We start from the raw sequence: 11,701 nt of genomic DNA on the forward strand, positions 1-11,701 counted from the left end.
AGCCTACAAGAAGTCCAGCCATCTGCTACAGACAGATTTTTCTTGCCAGGACATTCACTGATTTCAGTTCCAGCTTGAACACCACCTCTCCACTGTGACTCTGTTACGATCCCACTTTGTATTCAGTACTTATTATGAAGCTCCTCCAACATTCATCCTACTTTGTAGTACTGAAAAGACATCTAAATGAGACTTCCCTGTTCTCAGAGTTTAATGCCATTTATATTATTACAATGTCACAGGGCGGGGACCCAGGAGTGGCTGTGATCTCTCCTGGCGCCCCCTACCGTGTCAAGTGGGTGTCCATGCACCCTCGTTATCTCACCTGCCGCGACTCTGATGGTGAAAGTATTGTAAGGGAGGCTGCCTTTTACCCCCCTTGAGCATGGTATCCCTTGGCGTACTCCCACCGGTACCCTGTCTACCGCTGATTCTGTGTACTCCCGTCACAGGGCTACGCGTGGCTCCTACCACCCCTTATACCACGCCCCAAGCCTCTCGGATGTCCCAGACGTTGTCAGGTCTAACTATCCTTGTTACGCTCGCCCTTCCAAGACCTCGCCCCCCTTCTGGGGCCTCCTCAGTATGCCCTCCCTGGGGCTCCTTGTTCCTGTATGCCCTCCCTGGGGCTTCTACTCAGTCTCTCGCCCTCCCTAGGACTTTGTCTCGCAGTTCCCGCGATTGGGGCTCAGGTATCCGTAGCCATGCCTGGCCCTCAGACCCACCTTCTTGGGTCACTCGCCCACACTGGGCTCCTTGCCCTGCACAACACTGCCCCACTGGGGCCGGGGGCTATGCAACCCCAAAACGTGGCACCCTCTCTGGTGCCAGGAACCCCCACGCTACTGGGGAGCTCCCATGAGGCCTTCTCCAACCCCTACGGCCTCGCCTGGTCCTTTGGTGTAACAACAAACAAAAAACCATCAGCCAATCGGCCCCAACTCAAACTCTAGCCTCCTGGCTTAAAACATAAACCCGAAGCCCTCTGGCTCATCATTATTTCCATCCCTGCCAGGGCTCCTGTGACTGGTATTCTCACCTATGAACTACTCCGGTCATCAGGCCTCCCACCTCTGCCTACTCCTGACAGAGCTCCCTCCTTCATAGCTGCCAGAAGGGAACTGCCACTTGGCCTCAGCCTAGGCTGTTTATAAAGGCCAGGCCCTGCCCCCTCTTGGTCAGCTGACCTCTGGGGTTGCCCCGGCAACCCACACCTGTCCTTTAGGAGCAGGCACTTCAGTGCCCTGCAACACATCTCCGCCCCCAAGTTTGAGTCCCACCAGGAGCAGGGCGTGGAAGTGCCCTGTGACATACAAATATTATTACTGTATGTTCCTCTGCTACTCATTCAGTCAAGAGTTGGCTGGTTGGAATGATGTAGTTGATCTAGTTGGGGATGGTTCCTCTTTGAGCAGAGGATTGGACTAGAATAGAAAGATGTGGGCAGTGGTGTCCCCCAAGGCTCTGTCCTTGAACCAGTATTGTTCAATATTTTCATCAGTGATTTGGATAAGGGTGTAGAAAGCACTCTGTTGAAATTTGTAGACGGCACCAAACTATGGGGTTTAGTAAACCCACTAAAGGGTAGGGAGCGAATTCAGGTGGATTTAGATAGACTGGGGAAGTGGGCAGATCAGAATAGGATGGAATTTAACAAAGATAAGTGCAAAGTGCTGCACCTGGGGAGAAAAAAATCACCAATACACCTATAGACTTACTCATTCTAAGTAGCACAGCAGTGGAAAAGGATCTCGGAGTCATAGTTGACACAAAAATGAACATGAGTCACCAGTGTGACAAGGTAATAAATAAAACTAACTGCATTCTTTCCTGCATTAGTAGGCGCATCACAAGCAGGTCTAGGGAGGTGAGGTGATACTTCCCCTCTATATGCATTGGTGGGGCCGCAGCTGGAGTGCTGCGTCCAGTTTTGGGTGCCACACTTCAAGAAGGATGTGGATAACCTGGAAATCCTATGAAGACAGATTGAGGGACCTGAATCTCTTCAGCTTCTGCAAGAGAAGGCTGTCTACAAGCTCATCAGAGGGGTCAGCAGGAAATAGGGGATACTAGGTTTACCAGGGTGCTCCTCGGGGTTACTAGAAACAATGGCCATAAACTGAAGGAGAAAAGATTTGGACTAGACATCAGAAAGAAATTCTTTATGGTGAGGGTTGCCAAAATATGAAATGGGCTTCCGAGGGAGGTGGTGCTTTCCCCTCCTTGGAGGTGTTCAAAAGGAGATTAGACAAGCACTTGGCTGGGGTACTTGACCCCAGCGCTCTTTCCTGCCCAGAGCAGGGGGTCAGGCTCGATGATCTCATAGGTCCCTTCCAACCCTAGAAATCTATGAAATCTATGACTATGAAATCATGGTAGCTGCATACTGGTTAGTGATGTAGTCATCTGTATATAAAATGTGACAGTTAAATTAGCTTCCAAGCACCTCCAAGAATTCAACTATTTATCCAGATACTGGGTTTGTGTGTCCTACATGGCATTACTATAGCAATTTATTTTATGTACTTTGAATTAAAGATGTATGTTCCCTAGCAACCAGGGCAAGAACTCTATCCAATCATCATTTCCATCACCCTTGTAAAAACAGACCTTTTTAGAATCTTAGAAAAATCCAGTGGGAATGAAAAGGTCCAAGTGTTTGTCTACTTTGTTCCAATAATGGAAGCCCCACAACTCTCTAGGATTCTAACTTGTTCCATTGCTTATTTAACCAACCTCAAAGTTGAGAAGTTCTTTCTAAGAACCCTGAGAAACATTTTTCTTAAAGCATGTTGGGATCTGATCTGTCATCCCAAACATCGTGCCTCATGCCATGCCACACATGCATGGCAAAACAAGTGATTTTTGGGATCAGGGATTATATCCCAATCATGCCTTACTTGCCAGTACAAGGGGTACCTGGCTTCATGATCATCAAGGATCTGGGTTTTCTGTTTGCTGCAGAAAAATAAGGGCAAATGCAGATTTTCTCCTTTAACAGAGAAAAATGTGGCTTTTCTCCTTTAACAGAGAAAAACACAGATTTGCCCATGTGCAGATGTGTGGCAGTCAGGCAGCAGTGGAGAGCAGTTCCCACAGCTCTCCAATGCTAAAGTAGAGATAAGGGAGGTAAGTCTATGGGGGGGCTGGTAGGGGCCAGGCCACACGGGCAGGAGAGGTGACCAGAAAGGGGGCACAGGCCATGCAGGGAGGAGGGGACATAGGTCACACATTGGGTGGGGGGAAGGAACACAGGCCATGCGGTGGGGGGGCACAAGTGTGAGGAACATGTGCCCCCCAAGATTTCTGTGCCCACAGTGGGGCAAAGGGCTTCAGTGGGCCTGAAAAAACTCTGGGCAGAAGCCTTCTCCATAGCCTACCAAGGGGACCTACTCTGCACTGCCTCTGCTGCTCCTGCAACTGCCGCTGCTGCACTTCACCATGACGGCATGGTACTCCCTCCAGCACCAGGTCCTCTCACTGGGCTGTAGAGGCAGCTCCTGTCCAGTGCTGATCTGGGCCAACTGCAGCCCCACACCCCACTGGGCACATAAATCTCAGGAGGCACGTATGTGCCTATGCTGCCTTGCCTGTACCCCCCACACCTCTCTGCTGTGTTGCTTGTCCCCCCCTGACCTTCCCCACATACCCATTCCACTCCCTTCTTCACACACTGAGGGTGGAGGGCTGTGGATCAGAAGTGAGGGGCACCAGCAGGTCCAGGGGGCCATGGGTTGGGAGTGAGAGGGACCAGCAGGGATGGGGGTGCTATGACTCGGGAATGAAGGGCAACAGCATGGGCAGGGGCAGGGCACCAGCATATCAGGTCTGCTCAGTGCACAAAGCAGCAGTGGGAACAGCCGCAGCTGGATCTGCATCCTGGTGAGTGAAAGGGGCAGGAAGAGGTCTGATTTTCCATGATAAAAAACCCAAAGTCAAATACCAATATAGGTATTTAGCATTTATTTTGTTATAATTGAGGCTTGGTAGGCTTCCAAATTGCTTTTAAATTGCATGATATATGTATATGTAAAATCATACGGTTTTATATTTATTATATATTTTACAATTTTATGTTAACATATATCTCAATAAAACATTGTGTTCAATCAATACTTATATATATATAGTGGTGTTTCATGTTAATCGTGGAAAAATGTGGACTTGAGGGTTTTTAAATCAGAGAATTTTCATCTTTTATCAGAGAATTTTCAATTTTAAACAGAGGAAAAACAGGATTCCTGATAATCATGCACCTCAGAAGTGCATGATCTTGGGGTTCCCTTGTACCAGCAAGTTTAAACTTGGGAGCTGACAATCAGCTGATTGCCAGTTGGGGCTAGAGACTAAACCAGAGTCTGAAACCAGCCCCAGTCCAGGCCCCAGCACCAGCTAACAATCAGCTGATTGTCAAAACTCAGACTGCAGGGGGCACACCTGGTTTTTACAGGTCCTGGGGCATGGGGCCCCTGGGTTGGGCTGCTGCAGCTTGATCCAAGGGTACATCTACCCAGGGATGAATAAAAACAAGCTGAGCAGAACATGGGGTTTTGGAGGTCTTGAAGTATGGGAACTCCCAGATTGGGATGCAGCAGCACACAGGGATTTACACCTCTCCCAGAAGTGGGTCTTTGTGATTGGGCTCCTGCAGCCTTGAGTAGAACACCAGATTTTTACAGGTCCTCCAGTCCAGGGACTGGTTCTGCCAAGGATTGTGTCTAGGACCCTGGGGCTGCCCCATGCTGGATCAGCTGAGTGTTAGGATCTATAATGGGCCAGCCACAACCAGCTACACATTCAATTTAAGATATACAAACAAGCCACAAAGTTGTTACACATATGTGGAGTACGTTTGGCTCATTTACTGTATTATTAGACTTTAAAGGATGTGCATGTGTGGCTAGGTTACTATTTGAGGCGCAGTTAACCTGTTAATCATGTCTTAAATATAACACGTGTCAGGAACCAATCTAAGTTTACCCTGCTGCAATTTAAATTCATTGCTCCTTATTCTGTTCTGTGTGGCTACAGAAAACGGTCTTTCATCACCCACTCTGTAACCACCTTATTATTTTGAGTTGAAGGGCCCCTGGAGAATCCACAGCAAAATACTGTGCTACTGTTCCCTGTAGCTGTGCACTGCAATAATTTCAATAGAGGATAAAATTCATTTGCTCCTAAGGGCCATGTTAAATGTTACACTGTGAGCCACACAGATGGTGATGGATGTTATTGCTAGCTTGAGTTTGGAGCAGTCGCACTACAGGCCAGTAGAGGCCTGTTAAGAATCTCCCCAATCCTCCCATTTTTGGCTTCTCCCCTACCTCCAGGTCTCCCTAAGTTTTCCCTACTCCTGACCCCGCCCCCTCCCAGACCTCCCTCCTGACTTGCCCTGCTTACTTGTTGCTGCCTACACTTTCTTTCAAGGAGGGGTGGAAGAGAAGGGTTAACCTGTCTGCCAGGCCCCCACTGCCACCCTAGCTCAGAGGACAGCAGTGGGAGTGGTAGGCAGTTTAACCCTTACCTGCCTCCTCCCCTGGGACAGCTGCCAAATGGACAGGAGCTGGGGTAGGGCAGTGATTGGCGGTCTGGGGTGCTGGACAGGGTGCAGTGGGGAGACAGGGAGCCTGATCTGGGCCAGCAGAGAAGATGTGGGGAGTATATTTACACTGAGTTGTAGCCCAGAGTAGCTACACCTTAATGTAACACAAGCTGGGTAGCATGGATCAGAGATAATCCTGTCCTGGAGTGGCAGAACTTTGAGCCACCTAAAGACTACTTAAAACTAGTTTCAGATGTTAATGCATGGACAATTCAGGGGTTAAGAGCTCCAGCAGCTGCCCAAAATTACAATGCAATAAGGCCTTAATATATAGAATCTATTTAGGCATTTCCATAGCTCATATCATGATAGAATCTGTGTGCCTTGCTCACTAACAAATTCAACACCCCTGTGAGGGAGGGAAGCCCACAAACTCTGTCCCAGGGGAGCAGACAGGGAAGGGTTAATTATCAAATCCAACTGGTTGCATTTCACAGGCCATACCATTTCACACTTGTGGTGGTCCATTTGCATCAACTATCTTCTGGTAGACATCTAGAGCAGCGTTTCTTTTAGACACACCAACCTTGATTTAAAGCCTCCTTACATCCTTGGTAAGTTGTCATCTTGCCAGCTCTTGAGATTTTACCCTGAGTAACTAGGACTTGAGCCAGTCTTCTGGTGACACTAGAAGCCCCTGTTTTCTACTATATTTTAGCTTTGCCTAAGGGAAAAGTCACTTTGGTAGCTGCCTGTCATACTTCCTAGGGTAGATTAGCCAATCAGGATCACTGCAGGAAGCAGGCCAAGGGCTCACTCCTTCCTTAAGCAAAGCACCATCATTCTTAGAACAAGCATAGGGGAGGGGGAAGCATGAAATGCCTGACAGCTTATAGCATTTCTGCTTCCTTCTTCCACCTCCATTCTCCTCATAGCTCCTCTGTTCCTCCTTTCTCCCTATCTGCAGCATCCAGCTTGGAAAGGAAAAGGGGTGAAGAATACCATGAGATGCATCCAAACCTGGAAGGTGGAGAGAAGAGGAGTTGCTGAGCAATGTTCCCTCTAAAGAGTAGCAGTCCGTGAGCGCACCACTTCGGTCCTTGAGCATACCACTTTGGTCTGTGAATGCGCTGCTTCAGTCCCGCCTCCCCCTTTTGGTGTGGTGTGGGACACTTACCAAAGGTAAGCTCCTCACTCATCACCTGGGGCAGGCAGCAGGGCCCAGGGGGCTGTAGCCTGGGGGTTTGGAGCCTGGGCCTGAAGGGCTGGAGCCTGCCTGCCCCGAGTGAGGCTCCACTGGGACCTGGAGCCTGGGGGGCTGGGGCCTGGTGCGGGCTCTGGGAAACTGTTCCACTCCCTTGCATTGTCTTGGGGAGTGAGGAGGCACGTGGCATCAGGGCCAGGGAGTGGAGTAGTTCCCTGGAATTGGTGGAGCCTGCAAAGCAGTTCCCTGGGGCCAGCGGAGCCTGCACCAACCCCCACCCCAGCCTTCATCCCTGCCTTGCCTCACCTCAGGGAGGAGCCACTGCCTACCTGAAACGAGGCTCCGCTAGCTCCAGGAAGTCCTCCGCTCCCTGGCCCTGGCGCCATGTGCATCCTCGCTCACTGAGGCAATGCAGGGGAATGGAGCAGTTTCCCAGAGCCAGTGAAACCTGTGCCAGTGTGGGAAGGATCTTACCGTTACTAAGTGTTGCACACCACAGCCCAGCTCCATTCCTGGTGGGTGCGCAGCCTGAAAATGTTTGTGCATGGCCAGCCTTTTACTTGTGCGTGCCCGCGCACACGTGCACCTTAGAGGGAACCTTGTTGGTGAGGCTGTCTTTCATCCACATCACTCCTGGGACAGGGAGATGAAGACCCTCTGAGTACCAGAGATAAAGGTGAGGGAAGGGTAGAGCTGTGGTGGAGACAGCTGGTCAGATTTTGGGAGTGACATATAGTGATTTGGAAATTGGGGTATATAGAATTAGTTGCTCAGCCTGGAATGGGTAGATATCAAACTGAGAGGCCTACAGTGGTGCCCATAACTACCATGATAGATTTGAGAGAACGAGCACCACTAAATCTCTCAGAGAGACAAGAATTAAAATATACGCTTAAAAAAAAATCTTAATTTTGAAATCTGACTCGTGATTTCTGAATTTCTTGATACTTTGATAATGCTGAGCATGGCTGGTTACATGGCCGTTGTTAAAAATATCTTGTGCTTTATTTATAGTTTATATTTGTCAAGCCTCAGCCTCAAGTCACAGGAGATACAGACAGAAGTGACATTTTTCATGTGATTTGGCCCTAAAAGTGCTCTAGAGCTGTGTCACAACACATGTGCATGCCTGCAATGTTTTTAAAATGGCCAATCTTGTGAAAAAGTAACCCTTCTTAAATTGGGTAGTAAATGAAGGTGATCTAAATTAGAGCACCTTAGAGAACATGTATATAGTTCCCTATGAGGTTTACTTGTCATGCCCCTGGTCTGCCACAGGGAGGAGAAGTCTCCTCTCTGTGCAACCAGCTAAAAGGCAGGGTAGGGGGAGCAGCTGGGCAGTGATCAGGGGTGGGGGTGTCCCAAGTGGGACCGCCCATCAGGAAAGCGTCCCCAGTGTCCCATGGCACCGGCAGGAAGGGGGCACAGTCCCTGAGCTGGCCTCACACTGCCCCCCCCCACCCCCATGAATCCTGGCTGGCTCTTTGCAGCCAGCTGGCAGGCAGGGGAGAGGAAACAGCTGGACAGCAATGGGGCTGGCTGGCTTCCACAGCAGTGTCCTTTGCCTCCTGGCCTCAGCCAGTGCATGCAGACACTCAGCCCCCTCCATCAAATGTCTGTTAGTCTCAATGATGCTGTAACTTTAAGTGCTTTATGTAAAATGCTAAAAGTTACAGTGTGGTTGAAATGCCCTTCTGTAACTTGTGTAAGCACCCAGGATCTCACTCTTCCTTTGTTCCCTGCACCAAAGAGCTCTTTTTTATCAAATAATCCTCTCCCCCTGTAAGTACTTACAAACTGTTATTTAGTCACCTCTTAACCAGTTTCTTAACACTTTCCCAAGTCTACAGAGGAAGTCTTTGACAGTACAAGGAAGTAAACCCAAATATTTGGAGTCACCGTGCAGTCCCCTAACTACAAGCTCATACATAGTTACAAGTTCCACAAAACAAAGAGATCTTTACACAATGACCATGTCTACATGAGACGCTTACTGTGCAGTTGCCTAATACTACTGCACAATAACGTTGAATGGCAAAAACTATGGTGCGACAATACAGTGCATTAGTACTGTAGTATTAGGCTGTAACTTGGGTTACTGTGCATTCATTTAGTACTTGTTTATGCAATAACAACTGCAGTCAGTATCTTGTGCAGACATGGCCATTGACTCATTCTCCCATTTGCTTGCCCAGGACTGAAATTTAAATAAAATCATGCTCTCAATCAGTAACGAAACAAGTTGTGGATAACTGGGACACAAGCCCTAAGAGTCCACTTAGAGGGAACACAAGAAAACCAGTTACCATTGCCGCTGTCTCCCAGGGTGTAACCCCAGTTCATTACACCTCTTCTCTTGATAATTCAATGCCTTATTTATATAGGGTCAGGAAAACCAAGCTAAAAATGTAAGAGTGAGGTAGATGTGCACTTCTATCTTTCATAGCACGTTCAGTTCCATGGTATCAAGTTGCTGAAAGAAGTAAAGCAAAATAAAACCAAAAAAGAAAGAAAAAATTTGTGTGTGTAAAATCCTTTGCTCTAACATCATGAGGTACTCAGAACTGAAAGCTCTTGTACTAATTGCCCCTTCACTATGAACAAAGAACTAAGTGAAACATTTGATTTATTGTCCATGTGTAAATTGCTTTCACTATCAGCATCTTACAGTTCCTTTTGCATCTTTCCATAACAGTATAAATTGCTTTATGGCTAACGCACTGTGCTGTAAATTATTTTGCTTGTTCTTCTCAGTGTTATACAGCAGGGACCTTTGCATTTATTGTTCCTTTTAGCCTGCAGAGAAGTAGGAGGAAAAAGAAACATTGTGAATTCAAATGGCAGCTCAGCAGCTGCACTAAATACAGTAGCTGAATCCATATAAAGGTAATACTGCAACTGGTTAATAGCAACCTCTGCACCTGGTTGAGGGCAATGAACTATTAGGATATGTCCAGAGTTGCAATGCATTTGTTCTTCAGAATAGTGTAAGGATAAAACATGCACACACACACACAACTGCTTGGCTACCTTTGTAAAGAAGTCTGAGGTATCTTCCTTTTATTAAAAAAATTGCAAGTTGAAACACTCCAAATTACACTAAAATAATCATTAAAAGACATGTCACTTGTATCCATTCTGGAGAAATTAGTCACAGATCCAGAAAGCGCTTGCACAGATGTGTCTCTTCAACTCTTTGAGTGCAGTCTGTGGTGTGCATAGGAGATTCCTTTGGCAATCAGAAAATTGCCTAATGTTCATAATGGGTATGTCTACACATGAATTTAAGCGTGCTTAAATATAATACGTGTTAAGCATTTTTTGCCAGGTGTCTACGTGTGCTGGGACTTGGGACTAACTTTGGTCCTAAATTGCTACAGCCCTGCCATATGCCTCTGTGGCCACCAGGGGGAGTGCCAGCCTCCAGACACATGGCTGCCAGCACCTGGCAGCCATGCTGGCACCTGGCAGCCATGCTAAAGGCAGAACCAGCTGTCAGCACTTGACAGCCATCTTAAAAGCACACCCTCCACACTGTGACCTCTGGGCTGACACTTCCTGTGTTAGAGCAGCAGCATGGCAGAGACACAGACAGCACGTGCCTGCCCTGCTCCCACTGCAGCTGTGCTTCCCAGCACTCCCTGCCTCAGCTCCTGGCAATGGAACCCAGGGACAAGGTCCACTGCTTCTCCGGGCTGCTGCTGGTTCCTCACCTACCACTGTTCTGAGCACCTGGCACCCAGCCACCTTGTGTCTTCCCCACTCCACTACCTACTCCAGCTGCCTGCTGGGTGACTGGAACATGGACTGCTTCCACCAACCACAGGAATCATAGGCTCCAGGATGCCCCCCCTGGGACTGCTATTGCCCTCATGTCCCACCCACCCCGCTGCCTCTTGGCCCACCATACCAGCCAGGACTGGTGGCAGCACGTCATGCTGAACACATGAGACAATGACCAGTGGGTTGACATGTTCTGGAAACCACTTCTGAAGACCAGATGTGCCACCTGCAGCCCCACCTGGAGTGTCAGGACACAGAGGTGTGCCTGTCCATCCCTGACAACACCCACCAGTCCTGCCACCCACCCCCCCAGCACCGCTCCAGGACATGCACATATTTGCTATGAAAACCTTTACTCCCCTCAGCCCCCCACTCTCATCCTCCCACCTCCCCCCTCAACCAACAGAGCCCCCTCCCTTCTCCCTCTCCAACACACAGAGCCCCTCCACCACCTTCCCACCCACCAACAATAAAAAACTCTCCTCCCAAATTGAAAAATATGTACAAGAGTGTCAATCTTCCTCTGAGTCCCAGAGTAGGAGGCTGTGTGGTGGGGATGCCCAGAATGAAGACCCTGGTGGCAGGTGTCCAGAACCCTAGCCATGGAGAGTTCCCCTGCAGGTCCAGAGGCCACAGCATATACCAGGGGCTCCTGCAAGCAGGGGGTGGCAGAGGCCCTCCTCTGAGGTCCAGTTGGGGGTCTGCTGTGGGGCAGCAGGCAGCACTCAGATGCCCTCTGGGGCTTCAGCTAGGGCCAGGGGCCAGGCAGGAGGGTGTAGGGGCCTGGACATGGCCTCTACCACCTGGTCAGTTGTTGCTGGAAAATCTCCATGCAGCAGTGCTCCAGAGCCTCCAGCCAGGCCCAGTGCTTTCGCTGTGCCTTGTTCCATGCCTCCTCCCAGGTAGTCTCCCAGGAAATATCTTCCTCCCACCAGGCCAGCTCCCATGCCTCCTGCACCTGTTGCCACATCTGCCCAGTTTGCCACTGCCTCCGCCCACTGCTGGAGAAGGACGGCCCAGTTCCTGGTGTGCCACTGGCACAGCTGGCACATCCAGGCAGCTCCAGTGGCAGGTGGGGGTGACCCTGATGCAGAACAGCCTCTTCCCTGGCTCCAGAAGTTAGCCCTGCAAAGGCAAGAGATAGAAGACTTTTGTGCAAGTTTGCAACATTG

Source organism: Crocodylus siamensis, chromosome 2 (genome assembly GCF_052110815.1).
Source record: "Crocodylus siamensis isolate JL-2025a chromosome 2, ASM5211081v1, whole genome shotgun sequence".
Lineage (NCBI taxonomy): Eukaryota > Metazoa > Chordata > Crocodylia > Crocodylidae > Crocodylus > Crocodylus siamensis.